The following is a 15,537-nucleotide window of genomic DNA, read 5'->3' on the forward strand; positions in this document are numbered from 1 at the left end:
ACTCTGCTTTCCAAGTCCCAGAGACCTGCTTTTAAACAGTTTTACCCATTCATCCCAGCCTGGCTGTTACTCACACAGGACGGTGGCTGTCCTTGCCGGACAGCCAGCTGGCCAATCACACCAGAGTGCATTCAGGTCTCCTAGGAGACTAAGAACAGGGAGTTTCGGGCACCTCCCTCACATTCTGTCCACCCCAGACACTCTGGCACCAGAGGAGGGCTTCAGTACAGAAGCCCGCCAAAGGGCACGAACAAAGGGACCAAACCTAGTTTGGCGCTCAGAGACAAACACAAGAAGGACTTTTCCTAAAACACTGCCCCACCCCATCACAAATTTCCCACCTTTCTGAGGATATTAGGACTCCAACCCAGCTCCAGCAATACAGTGTTGAGAAGGTTGCAAGTCACATGACAAGGCCATGTTACTTAGCTGCCATGCCCAGCACCATTTTTCTGCCTTCCTGGCAGCTACATTAGGTCTGCAGCCTAGCTCCAAGATGACAGTGTTGAGGAGGCTATTGGTGAACTAATCAGGCCCTACAACTCAGCTGCCCCGCCCAACAACAGTTTTCCACCTTCCCAGCAGCTACATAAGGACTCCAGCCCAGCTCTAGGTAGAAAGCGCTGAGGAGGCTTCTGATCACGTGACTAAGCCCTACCACTCAGCTGCCCTGCACATCACCAGTTTCCTGCCTTCTTGTTGGCTACATTAGGACTCCTGCCCAGCTCTAGGCAGAATGTTTTGAGGAGGCTGCTGATCATGTGACTAACCCCATGAACTCAGCTGCCCTGCATGCCTTCAGTTTCCTGCCTTCCTGCTAACATAAATTAGAACTCCAGCAAAGCGCCAAACAAACAGTGTTGAGGAGGATACTGATCACATGACATGGTCCTGCAACTCAGCTGCCCCACCCGCAACCCCTTCCCTGTCTTCCTACTGTCCATATTACGACACCAGCTGTACTCCAAGCAGACAGTATTGAGAAAGCTGCTGTGACCAGGCCCTATCAGTCAGCTGCCCCACCCACCACCAGTTTCCAATCTTCCTGGCAGCTACATAAGGACTTCAGCCCACTTCCAGGAAAACAATGATAAGGGGGCTTCTGGTGACATGGCCAGTCCTTCCCAGCAGCTACATTAGGACTCCAGCTCAGCTCCAGGCAGACAGTGTTGAAAAGGATGCTGGTGACCAAGCTTTGCCACTCCACTGCCCGACAAACACTAGTTTTCTGCCATCCAAGTGACTACAGTAGGACTCCACCCTAGAACCAGGCAGACAGTTTTGAGGAGGCTGACAGTCCAGTGACCAGACACTCCACTCAGCTGCCCTGCCCTCCACGTATTTCACCAGTCCTTCTTAGGCTCCTTATCATCAACGTCCTCAGCTAAGTATAGATGAAGATATGGAGCTTGCCTGGTTGTGCTTGTTCAGACCTTATTGGGCCATGGGTTGGTTATTCTACCACTAACCTACCAGGTGCACATCACCATGTGTCTCCTTCTACCACTGCCCATTCTCATCCTCTCCAGCATTCACACAGCAAAGTCGCCAATGCAGCTCCAGACATCTACTTTGAAGAATCTCATATAGACCTCCCATGCACCCATTCAACATGCTACAACTACCCGCACTTGCCCCTTATAATGATTAAGAACCACTCTTCAATTGATAATGCCACCAAAATCACCAACCCCATATCTTATAGCAATATCAATGTCGTTTTTATCACAGAAACCTGGTTCACATTGATCTTCTCCCACATCTTTGATGACCTACAGCCCATTGCGACTATATGGAGAATACTGATCGCAGAGGGAAATCCAGAAATTGGGATGACAGTCATCCACAAGATCAAATGGCGCTGTACAGTAATACTAACATCAACAACCATCTCTTTCGAATCCTTCTCGTACTGGTTTTCCTAACACACAGGGATTTAGTCTCCTTCCGCCTCATCTACAGGCCACCTCAGGGGAGTGGTGACATCTTCAACAACTTCTTCATCCTTCTCTAAAATAAATTCTTTGGGGTCATTACAAGTTGGGCGATAAGGGATACCGGGCACCGGTAAGGAGACCGGTGCCGGTAATACCTTACTGCCCAATTCCGAGGTCCCTTGGCGGGAACCGTAAAGGACGTGTGGTCTGACCACACGTTCTTTACGGACCCATTAAGGGACCTTGGAGCTAATAACGGGCCCGCAATTAGCGGGCCCGTTATTACCGCCTTCACCCTTTCCATTGAGCCCTATGAGATGAGAGAGGTTCCTCCGACATTTGTTCCTAAAGTGGATTTTAGCGGTCAGGACTGAAGTACTGAGTCAGGAAAAAGGTTGTTTGTAGACAAATTTGTGTGTGGATTGTTGCCTGATATCCAATCACAAATTATGACTTCTGAAAGTGCCTGGCAAGCTAAATCGCAGTCCGAAGTATTGCACATGGCTCAGTATTATGAAAATAGAGTCAATACTGAAAAAGTGAGGATAGAAAAGAAGAAGGGAGATTTGAAACCAAAGTATTGTTGCAACAGATAGTCAGAGGGACCAGAGGAGGGAGTACACAGTTTAGACACCAGTTTGCTCCACAAAGTAATGCTCAGTTGTGTCCTGTACACAAGAACCAATGTGCTTATTGCAAACAAGAGGGTCATTGGCGAGCACAATGCCCGATCCTTCAGCACAGATCGAATAACACGTTTGGTGTCATGGGTAGACAATCCAGAGGGCGCTCTGGGCTAGGGGTTCCTGGTAGAAGCCAGTTTGCTCCAAATCCACAGTCTTTCTTGCAAGATAGCCACCAATCTAGTATAGATAGTAGAATATTTTCAATAATCCTTCAACTGCCTATCTTTCTGAGGATCTTGTCTTTGATGATATATTGTTTTGTTAGGACAGCCTGAAGCAGGGTCTGGAACCTGTACCTATTCCTGTCAATCAAAAAGGGCCCTACATAGAAATGATGGTGGGGAATAGGAAGCATGTATTTTTGATAGATACAGGAGCACAGAAGTGTTCCATTCATCATTCACGGATTCCAGATATTCCATTGTCAGGGCAGAATAACGTTTCTGTAGGGTTTTCTGTCATGCCAGTGGTCAGTCCAGTTTCTCAGCCAGTACCAATTTCACTGGGGCCATTCACGGATCACTGTCCATTTCTTCTAATGACGAATCATGGTGAGAATGTGTTGGGGTTGAATCTGTTGAAGGAATTAAATGTGGTAATTCATTGTTCTTCGGATGGAGTACGTTTGACGATTTCACCCCAGCAATCTTCTGCCTCACAGTTTTTGACTAGGTCATTACCGTCTGAATTCAGTAAAGTTCCGGCATATTTATAGGCAGTTGATGACAATGATGTTGGCATTTTGCAAATTTAACCTGTTAAAATTGTTTTGAAACCGGGAGTTAAGTTGCCACGTATTCCACAATATAAGATTTTAGTCAATGGTGAGCATGCTCTGAAGAGCATAGTTTCTGATTTTGTCCATCGTGGAGTAATTGAAGAAATTGCAGGAAGTTTGTTCAATAGCCCGATTTTACCGGTGTATAAGAAAGAGGATAATGCAATTCCCTTCCAGTTTATCATTGATTTGCGTGCTGTCAATATGATTGTTGCTCCACAATTTCCAATTGTGCCTGATGTAACCACGATATTAACAATGATCACAGCTTCTGCTACTCATTTCAGTGTGGTGGATCTTAAGAATGCCTTCTTTAGTATTTCCATACATGTGGATAGTAGATATTTGTTTGCATTCACCTTAGGGGGATGCTTGTTTACATTTACTCGTGTGCCACAAGGGTACACGGAGAGTCTGAGCATTTACAGTTGGGCTTTGAAAGTGCATCTCGATACACTTGAGTTGCCTCCCACTTGTACATTATTGCAGTATGTTGATGACCTTCTTTTAGCTGCAGACTCAGGAGTTGCTTGCAAGGAGGGCACCGTGTTGCTGCTTATTCATCTAGTAGAGCATGGGCATAAAGCTTAATTGAAAAAGTCTCAATATTGTCGACAGGAGGTCACCTATTTAGGCTATCTCCTGTCAAAGGAGGGAAGAAGATTGACACCTGAACAGATAAAAAGCATCTCTAGCATGTCTTTCCCAAATACACAGAAAGAGGTTAGAGCCTTGATAGGAATGGCTTCTTACTGTAGACAGTGGATCCCAAACTTTTCACTAGTGATAAACCAATGTTTGCATTGACAAAGAAGGCATTTCTTTGCCACTACCGTGGAACTTGGAACACCAGAAAGTTTTTGATCTGCTCAAGACTGCACTGTGTTCAGCACCGGTTTTTGGCACACCAAATTATGAGAAGACCTTCTTTTTATATGTCCATGAATGTGATGGATGTGCTTTGGTTGTGTTAATGCAGGAACACAGGTGGAAGAATAGACAGTGCGTTTATTTTTCCTCCCCACTTGATCCTGTTGCATGCGGTTTGCCCAGATGTTTGAGAGCTGTCGCTGCTGCTGCCGCATCTGTAAAACAAAGTGAGGGTATGGTTTTAGGTCACACTTTAACCGTGATGGTACCCCCCTCCATAGACGTTCTATTAAACAGAAGGAAAACGTAACACCTTACATCAGCACGATTAACAAGATACAAGCTGATTCTATTTGCACTGCATATCAAAATTACAAGATGTTGCACATTAAATCCGGCTGAACTATTGCCTCTTCCACAAGAAACTGCTTGCAGTGACGAAATGTCACAGGACTGCCTCTATACCACAGAACAAGAAACCAAAGGCAGAATTGACTTAAATGACACACCATTGAAATATCCACAAGGGGGGCTATTTTGCAATGGCTCCTGCTCCTGCTTCAAACTTACGGATGTTACATCCACTGCTGCTTATGCCATCACTACATTAAGCAATATTGTGGAAACCAAGATAATTTCACATAACTCCGCACAGGCCGCAGAGATTATCGCATTAACTCGAGCTTGTGAACTTTCCTAAGGGCTTAGAGTAAATATATTTAGAGACAGCCAGTATGCCTTTGGGGTAGTTCACAACTTCGGTAGAGAGACATTTCTTGACCTCACACGGAACAAAAATTCAACATGGCAACTTGATTGTTCAACTACTCTCAGCACTTGTGCTTCCTATTCAACTAGAAATCATGAAGTGCACAGCACATCAGAAGGTAGTAGATGATGTAGGGAGAGGAAACGCTGTTGCTGACAGGATAGCTAAACAGACCGCTACTGATTTATATTCAGAAATGTATGTCACGAAAGAAACCACAAATACCTGTACAGTAGAAGAAGGGATTGAGTCGATAAAGAATATACAAGCTGATGCCACTCCGGGAGAACTTCAACACTGGGCTGAGGGTCTAGCAAGTTTGGATGAGGAAGGTTGTTGGGTAGACATTTCTAAAGGAAGATGGATGCTACCCGATGCATATGTCATCGCCATGGTTACAATGGCTCATGGTCCCACTCACATATATGCTAGAAAGATCTGTAAATTACTAGAACCTGCTTGGGTAAATGTTAATATCTCAAAAACTGCTGGGCGTTTTGTCCAGAATTGTATGGTATGCTTACAGCATAATGCGGGTCGGGTACAATGACACAGAGGGGTAGTTCTGGTCCGCCCTCTGTGCTTTTTGAAGTGATTCATTTTGACTTCATCGAGATGGAGCGCTGCTACAACTACAAATATGTCTTGGTAGTCCTTTGTGCCTTTAGCAAGTGGGTTGAAGCCTTCCCTGTGAAAGATGACAAAGCAATAACAACGGCAAAAACCATGCTTAAGGAATATTTTCCTAGGTTTGGTTTGCTGAGGGTCATCTGGTCGGATAATGGTCCACATTTTATCGCTGCTGTTATCTTGTAAGTATGTGTGGGATTACAGATTGATAAAAGGTTCCATTCGGCTAGACACGCTCAGAGTTCCGGACTCGTAGAATGCCATAATGGTATCCTGAAGAATAAACATGTAAAGGTCTGTGCCAGTACTAATTTGAAATGGCCAGAAACCTTACCTATAGCTCTACTGTCCATGCGGACGACCCCATAGACTAGAACTGGACTTTCCCTGTATGAAATAGTAATGGGGAGACCAGCTAATATTTGGAATATGCCAAAGCCCAAAGTATTGAACGATGTGAAGCATTTGCTTCTTGCTGAATACTGTGACCAGTTAACTCAAAACTTGTATTTGATTTACCAACAGGTGTGAGAAGCCCTCCAAGTTAAATATGAGGGGCCAGGTCACAGAATCTGACCCAGTGAATGGGTGCTCACAAAGTCATTTGAGAGAGCATCCAATCTTGCACCACCCTGGAGAGGACCATTCCAGGTCCTGTTGGCCACACAGACTGCCGTACGAGTAGCTGGCAGAAGACACTGGATACACGCCACACACATCAAGGGGATACCTTTTCCTTTGCCACACGACAGAGAAGAAAACAAGGAAACTACCTGCTCTGCTTCTGGTGATCAATCTGTCTTGAACAACATCAAGGGTGTTTTGGAGACTCTTCCTGAGCCTGTGGGGCCTGGGGAGACTGCTGCTTTGTCTCTGAATTCTTCTTTGGATCTTTCTGGACCCTTGAGCAATCTTGCCTCTGTTTCACCACTCCCACCAGGAAGCAACAACACTTTGTTCGTGGATCACGTTGTACCCAGAGTTTTGAGGTACGATCTGCGTCCACGGCATTAGACTTACAGCACAGCACGGCTGTGCCCAAAGGAAATGACTGTTGAGCTAGTCCCTTGCCACTCTCTCACTGAAACATAAGTAAGTGGCTGGGACCGGCAAAGCTATCTTCTATCAAGAAAAACCACATGGTCAGGAGATCACCAATGAGCAAAACTTAAGGAGTCTGTCGCAGAAACGTTTCTAAACGAACTTTGAGGAAAAATGCGCGTCACTAACTCTACTCGTACAGAGCAACCGATCGGTCGTGTGGCTAACAAAGACATTGACCATCAAAAGTCTTGGTCCTTGAGGACTTACTGTTTTCTTGTGATAATGTTAACTGCTCCAACAGTTGTGATTGCGTTTGGGTTTTGGTACATTGAAGGGGTGCGTCCACTTGAGACTTTGTTACCTACTGAAAGTATTCCCACTATGTCTTCACATTTCATGCATCTGCACACTCTACCTCCTAGGGATTCCCAGCACAGACAGAGTTACCACAATAACACGCTTTTACTTATCATGAATGCGACTCATGAAATTCTCAATAGAACAAATTGCTGGATATGTTCACATTTGCCACAGCACAGGGAAAAGGGTTGGGCTGGTATATTCACCCTCTTCCTTTGACTACTGCATGCTATGCCTCTCTAAGGGCATTATTCTTTGGTTGTTGGAATGATAGCATCTCTGGGAACTTCGATGGGACTAACTTGAATGAATTTGAAAGACAAGTTCTGATGCCTCTGGGATGTTCCCTTTTCGCAAATAAGAGCAAACTCAATGTTGCTTCTATTAGGCCTTTCCAATCATTAATTTCTTTCAAGATGGCTCCCATACGCAACCGGGATGCCATGCCCCCTTCTTACACTATCAATCATAGCCCCAACTCTGTTTCCTTCTGTATACAAAGAGATGGTTTTCAGCCAATGGGTACTTTTGAGGGTTGCAACAACATTGCGAATCTAACTTGTGAGGACAGACCTTTGTGTGTAGGTGATCCCGTTTATTTTGTCTGTGGCAATGACGCTTATCCTTGGTTACCTAGAGATTGGCTGGGTACTTTTTATTTGGGAATCTTGCTACCAGGGGCATTCGTAGCTAGCACCTCTGAGGTCACTAGAGCTCGTCCAAGGCGGGACGAGAGTGGTGATACTCCTTCACAGGTCATGGGTGATGTAGCAAAATCCTTTGTGCCCTTTTGGGGACAGATCATGAACTCTGAGGATATTAGGAGACTGGCAAGAGTATTGAAAACCATCAACCGGACCACCGATAAACTATACAATATGACATTAGAACAAAAAGCAATTAGATTAGTGGCTCTACAGAACCGGATGGTGCTAGACGTCATCCTGGCTGAGCCTGGTGGAGTATGTACATTGGTGGGATCTGCTTCTTGCGTTTTTGTAACTGACTCCTCCCCTTCCATATTCAAGGCAATTCAAAATCTACATACCTTGACTACTGAAGTACATGTCCCAGAGGGAAACTGGAATCTTAGTACTTGGTTCGGGACTTATGACAATCATGGGGTTGGAAGATCTTTGCAGTCTTAATGGAGATTCTTGGTATTCTCCTGTTCTGTTGTTGTTGTGTGCAATGTCTCCCTGTCATATGTTCCATGATAGGAGGATGTTGTAGACAAGCAGTAGGTACACTAGGACCTAGGATACAAATGCCTGAAAAAGCAACCAATGCCTTAGTAATACAGGAAATAACTATTAAAGAGTTAATGGCAATTGATGTTTTTGAATCCAACAACTCAGAGTGTTCTGATTATGACACATAGTCATCGTATGGTCAGAATGTTTGAATTATGCTCTTGGCTTAGGCCAAAATGAGGGTTTGTTAAACCATATTCGCATAAATATTGTCTGATTATGAATATTGTCCTAAGCCATTTCGCATTTGTATTAAACCCTGTGGTTAATTAGAATTGAATTCAAACGCCATTTTGGAAAATACCCTCCATCTTGATTATAACTTCTGCTCTCTGTTCAGAAATGATTAACCATGTTTTCAGCTGCCAGAGCAGAAATGGCCTTTGAGCCTATTTCAACACTAGTGCTGGCAGAGCAGACTATTTGTCCTGTGCAAGGAGACCTTGTAGTTAGAATGAACTCTCATTCAAAGTGTTATCTATGTCTGCAAAACTCATCCTCCCTCAAACAGTGATATACAATGCATGTACACTAAATGCTGTGTGTTTTTTAAGGAATCCTTTGTACATTTCTCGAAACAGGACTTACTCTAAAAGCTAAAGATCCACACAGCTGACTACAACAACGTTTTCCAGTATGTTTAAGGAACCTTGGAGCCAAAGTGAACTTCAATTTAAAGTGTTGTCTGCATCAATAGCCTCAGCCATATTCACACCTAAGAACTGAATGGTAAACAAACTAGAACTGTGTGCCTTACTCATAAGCTATTGAATTTGTTTCTTGAAACTAGGATCAACCTAAGCTGGAGAACCAACAACACCATTGAACCTTCAAGGATGGGACAACTTGTCAAAATTACAAACCATATTGTAGATTTGTTATGTGAACTGGGCACAAACCCAAATGTGTAACCTATTAGTTTTGAGATGGGCTATGCTATGACCAGGACTGTGTATAAATATTGCATGTTTTGTGATAACCAGTACTCACTCCCCTCACAGCGTTTTCTGGTACACACTGCAAGGTGTTGGGAGCCAGATAGCTATCTGCTTTGATATTTGAATCTGTTCAGAATAAAGTTATATTCATAACTTTTTGACTTCGTGACTGGCGGATCCAATTTTTGGTGGTACTAAACCTCGCTATACCTTGATTGATCTGACAAGGCAGTGCAGCAGCCAAAAAGGTAGTCAATGCCATTTTCCCCTAAAGCAAAGCTGTGCCAAAGCCAAATCATCAGTGTTGTGGTACACACCCAAGTTCACCTCCAATAAATGCTCAACCACATCCCTGGAAATGTGGTGGTGACAGACAACGCAGCTCAGATTATCTCACATCCCTCAAATCCCTTTGCACACATTGCAGACTCACTCACACATGATGATGAGGTGCCAGCTTCACAGGTACAATATAAAACGAATCTAAACCTTCTTCATAAACAAAATGAATACAATTAAATCTCTCATTCAGCCCTTCAAGTTGGGCAAAGGTCTGCTTTTTCGATCCCCTCCAACAGAACCTCCTTTGGGTGAACTTCATGGCCAACTCGCTGAAGGATTTCTCAGATACATTTACCTTCCACAACCCCACGGAGAATATCATCCCATACTCCCTTATATAACAGTTTACCGGCCCAGTGCACAGTGCACTCCTTGGCATGGTAAACATATCCCTCAATGAAAGTTAATTCCCAAATGCACCCAACACAGGTCTCATACTGTGACAAAATGATTACAGCTCTACAGAGGAACCGGGATCGGCGGTGGGTAAACTGCCTGCTCAGTCCTCACACTAACAGAAACTAACAGTGACCACAACCATAAAGCTGAAACAGGTAAAGCCAAGAAATAGACCTCCTTTGACTCCTGTGGCAGCATGCCCTGAGGGAAGCCTATACTCTTAAGAAGCAAGTTAATGGGATGGCAGTATCAACTCAAACAGAAATAGTATCAAGACTCCAAAATAAAACAATGTCCAATAGAGGTTCTATACACATATATACTTTATTTGGACATACCAATATGCATTTAACAATCTAGAAAAATACTAACATGCAGACCATGCATGTGATAGCATTTTGGTTATTGGAGCAGGTGTGAATAGGCAAGAAATTGCAACAATGTTACTTGAAAAACATGTCTTTAAAAAAGGTGCAAAATGGTGGTTTATCAAACACTATGACCTGAAAAGTAGACCATGGTGTCTGGGCCTCTCAAATTAACATTATTCTGTTCTTGGCTAGTTCAACAATATGAAGCTGGCTGTCTTGGTGCTGTTCCTGCGAGTCATGCTGACTGTGAGTGCAGTGAGTCGCTTTGATCCGGTCAGCGAGACAGTGTCGAGTCAGCTCTGTTGCGTTAATTGTGGCATCAGATCATTGCATTTAGATGAGATCATCAGGGTCGATTGGACCATCAGGGTCGATTAAACAGTCAAACTTGTTTGAGATGATGCATCATGCTGGGTAGAGTCGGGAAAGGACACAATGCTTCCAGCTGTTTTAGTAGACATTGTATACAAAGCTTCTGATGTTTTGATGAGTTGGTAGCAGATTCTAAAGTTTGAAGGGTTCCACAGCAGTGAACTGTTGTCAAAGCCAGAGCAGTGATGAGCGCACCTGGTGTGATGCAGCATTGAAACGGTTCAATGGTTGCTAGCAGGAGTTTAAAGTTCGATGAGAGTGTCAAAGGTAGTACCATGGGTCCTGTGTGTAGTTTGAAGGCTCTGTACACAGTCACATTGGTTTTTGGGTGGTTGAAAGGTGCAGAAACAGGAGGGAAGCTGCTTTGGATTTCTCAGGCTGCTGTCACTCCCACTCAGGGTCTAAATGACAAGGGGCCTCATTACGCGATAGGAGGTAGCCATGGTGCTATTAGCACCATGGCTACCCCCTTACTGCATACTGGGTCCTGGTTTCAGAATGGGTACTTACTGGGTCATTCCAACCTTGGAGGACCCGGTAAGTCCCCATTCTGAGAACCATTCCCCATTCCCATTTGAGCCCCCATAGGGTTCAATGGGAATGGGGAAGTGGCTAATAACGGTACTGCAATTTTCGGTACCGTTATTAGCTCTGAAGTCCCTTAGCAGGTCCCATCCTTAACACCTGGTCAGACCAGGCGTTAAGCAAGGGACCCGCTAAGGGACCTCAGATATGGAGGTAAGGGATTACCGGCACCCTTACCGGTGCCAATAATCCCTTACCTCCTACCTCGTAATGAGGTCAAAGGTGACTCCTTGCAAGTAATCACTCTCAGTCCAGGGAGCTTGGATGGCAACTGCAAGAGTCCTTTGCCTCCAGTGAGGGCCCTAATTCCCAAGCAGTTGGCAGTTTTTAAGGACTTGCTTTAGACTGCAGTGACTCCCAATTATGCCAGGGGGATGGTTAGAGGACAAATCTTTTCTCTGTCTTGGACTCATATGTCTTCACCTCTGGCAGAGGGCCATGGAAAGGACTGCATTCCCAACAGGGTCCAACACATTCTTCTTGTCTTTTAGCAGTCCAAAATGAATTTAAGAAGAAGTGGAATACCCCTTCCATATAACGGTAAAATGGTACAGGGGACTGGGCAACAAAAAGCCTGCTTAATGGGTCGGATCACTGCAACTCTGACAAGTGACCTTTTTCTTCCTGCATCATACCCAGAGCACCTTTTTTCACAGGAAGTGCAGAGGAGAGTATTACAGAAAAGCAAGATAGTGAAACCCTTTTGCGACATCTCTGACTATTCTAACATCTCCTCCTTCCAAAGCCTGTACTTTCAAAGGCCCCTGGTCTTAAACACCCAGAGAGATGCAGTCCTTTGTTATGTGTTTGGCTGTTTTAAGTATGGTTCCCAAGAGATCCTCTAGTGAGAGCTCCTGTGCTAGAGGCAAGATATTGCCAATCTTCCTAGAGGATCAAAGGTGGACTGCATCCGGCCTCTTGTCTCACTTACTGAAGTAGAGACAGGCAGCTACACATGAATCCACATAGCCTTTATAGCTGACCTGTGTTCACAGGGTTCACATTTGTATGATATCAGTTTGATGTGGCTTTCATAACTGCATGTACTTTCAGTCACCAGACCAAATCAAGCATGGCTTATTCTTGGAAGTCATGCTACCATCATAGAGCCACAATTATGATCTTTTGTATCAGAGTTTCCACATCAGTTAAATGAAACCCCAATCCTCAGTGGCTTTTAGTCAGTGCAACTGTAAAAATAGTCACATGTGACTTTAAACCTGCTGCAAATGTCAGGTGAATGATGCATCAGGACACATGTGTTCATTATGCTTTGGGCATGGAGATTTAGAAAAGAGGGGCATAATTATAAGACCATCCTTTCTCAGATTAATTACCTGCATCATTTTATTATTTAATGAAAACTGAAAGAGCCAGGGCTTTCAAACACTTACCAGATGGCAATTCTTCACACATACAACACCTCTTAAAAGAACGCCCCCCAAACTCAACCTGTAGCATCTGACAAATTATACACCCATATCAAACCTCCAGTTCATTGGGACATTCTTTGAAAATGTATTAGGAACCAGCTATAGTCTAACATCAAACAACGCTGATTCCTCCGTGACCACCTGCCCAGCTTCCAAACCAAAAGCAGATCTCTGGTCGCCACCTTTCAAGTGGTGGACAAAACATTGCAATTTATTTATACAGATGCTGTAGAGGAGCAGCTGAATGCCTCTTCAGAAAGTCCTGCCCCCACCATTCCTATTAGCTGGAAACCAGAAATCACGCCATGAACGACACCAGTGATTGTGTCAATTCCACGAAGAACCTTCGAGAGAAGGTATCCATTGAGAAAACCCTATGTGATGTATCCCTGTAGAGATGACAATCTCTTGGATGAAATCCCCAAAGGAATATAAAGATGAGAGAAAGAGAAGGTTGTGATGTCTCAAGAAGCAAGCGTGACACACTGAGAAGAGTGGCTAAAGAAGAGGTTGTATAAACTTTATGAAATCTGATGACAAAATAAAGAATCAAGAAGATTTCATATGCGGAATGAAGATTGCACGTGTGAAGAGCACTGCAGAAAATGCGGATTTACATTATCCGACCACGGCTGATTTTGCTGCGGCTGGAAGGTTTGCATGAGAAAGGTGGAAACTACCAAATGTTTGCACCTTTCTCATGCGAACACCTGTACATACCCACACCCACAACACACCCACAACACACCCATGCCACACACCCCACCCACACCCTCAACATACCCCCCCTACACTGCCAACATAAACAAACCCCTCTTACCTACTTCTTCACACTGGGTCCCTGCGGCGCCAGTTCCCTTTCACTTCCGTGATCAGGAACCGGCGCCGCAGGGTCCTTTTCTTTTTCTTTTATTTTTTTTTACGGATGGCTGCAGGGGTTCCCCCCGCAAACCCCACTCACTATACTGTAAAGTACAGTGAGCGGGGCGATGGGGGGGTCACCCCCGCAGCCCCTGTTTCCTTTTTTTTTTACAATGCTACCATCAAAGGTTCTACTTTTGGTTTTCAAACCTTTGGTGGTAGCATTTTTAGACCTTTTTGTACATGCGACCATTTAGATACTGTCAGAACGTACAATACCGAAAATGCAAGCCGTTTAATAACTGAAGAGACGCAGCAACGCAAGTAGACTAAGTCATATTTAATGCTAGCTACAAATAGTGAATAGACTGCAGGCGGTGCCGCCATTATATAGAAGCTGGACATTAGTGTCAGCTCAGACCCACAGAGAAAGAGGGATCAGAAAGCTGTGTCGCAGCAACATGAAGCTAAGAGAATAGAAAAGGCCTGGAAGAGTTGTTTGGCATGGTGTCAAAGGATGGAGCAGCCAAGAACTGGTTATCTGTCCTTGAAGAACAGTAACCTTGAGACGCTGAATCATCTCATGTTATGGTACAAACAAAGAACATTATGAGTGCCAAATTTGTTATTTAAAGACAAGTAAATGCTACAAAACAGGCCAAAATATGGTCTCCTGTCACGTGGACTATGGATAGAAATAGAAGGTGGGCATGCTGCTCCAGACTTGAGATAGCGTGTGCTCACACTCACTTTTATTTCCAGGAGCAAGGCTACTTTGCAAGGCCAAGTTCATAGACAATCTGAATGGCATAAGGCATGGGTGGTGTGACATGGTCAATGTCCACCCACTAACACCTCGGGTACTAGCTGACGTGCTGCTAGTGAGCCAAATGTTCCAGAAGGGTACAAACATGCCAACCAATTATAGGGGAGCATATAATGAAGGGCCTTATATTTTGAGAGTCAATGTTATAACGTGTATCTAATAACTGATGAAGATGACTTGCAATGGGGGTGGGCATAAGTTTTCCACCTGACAGTAGAGACCCAATCACAACCTGTCCCTAGATAGAAAGTATACTTAGGTGTTCCCCTTGAGCAAATCACAAAACCCTGTAGGTTTTTCTTATTTGCAACATAGTATGGTGTCACGTGTGACAGGTTATTACTATAAAAGTGTTGTTTTTTATGAAATGCTTAGGAGCGAACACGAGCGAACATCCATTGATGTCAGTTGTAAACTCCATGTTTTAGACAATTGATAATAAAACAGTCGGATGAGACTTTTTGCCAACTTTCTGAGTCGGTCTTATTTGGTGTAAGAGTTATTCTGCATCCCATCCATGCATGACATGTTACTGATTTAAGGAACCCTGGGTTCAATGCTCCCTAGTTCTCTTACACCTCTATGCTGCTTTCTACACTTTCGGCCATCAGACAGTCCTTGCCCTCCTTGCTGACAGGCTTGACTTCACTACTCTTAGAGAGACACAGCTCCTCCCTACTGATGAGGTCCAACCACACTGAAACACGTGTCTGGGGATGCTGTTGGCACTCTTGTTCAGAGAAGAATTGCTGGACTGCTCCAGGACAGGAGAAAGACTGATAAGTCTGGGATATTTCTTCTCTGTGAAAGATAGTGAGCTAAAGACTCTGGGTAAGTCTCTTGTAACCAGGACTAATGTCTGGCAGAGGGACTCCCAGGACCCCCTTGTTAATTTGCATATTTAAGTAACGTTGGGTCTCGCCCTAAGTTACTAGGGGAATCCAGACGTGGACCCCTTGCTCACTACTCTTAGAGAGGCACAGCTCCTCCCTACTGATGAGGTCCAACCAGATCAAAACACGTGTCTGGGGATGCTGTTCGTACTCTTGTTTAGAGGCGAATTGCCTAGCATTTCAGTGCTGG

Source organism: Ambystoma mexicanum, chromosome 8, assembly GCF_040938575.1.
Source record: "Ambystoma mexicanum isolate Mex_15411 chromosome 8, UKY_AmexF1_1, whole genome shotgun sequence".
NCBI lineage: Eukaryota > Metazoa > Chordata > Amphibia > Caudata > Ambystomatidae > Ambystoma > Ambystoma mexicanum.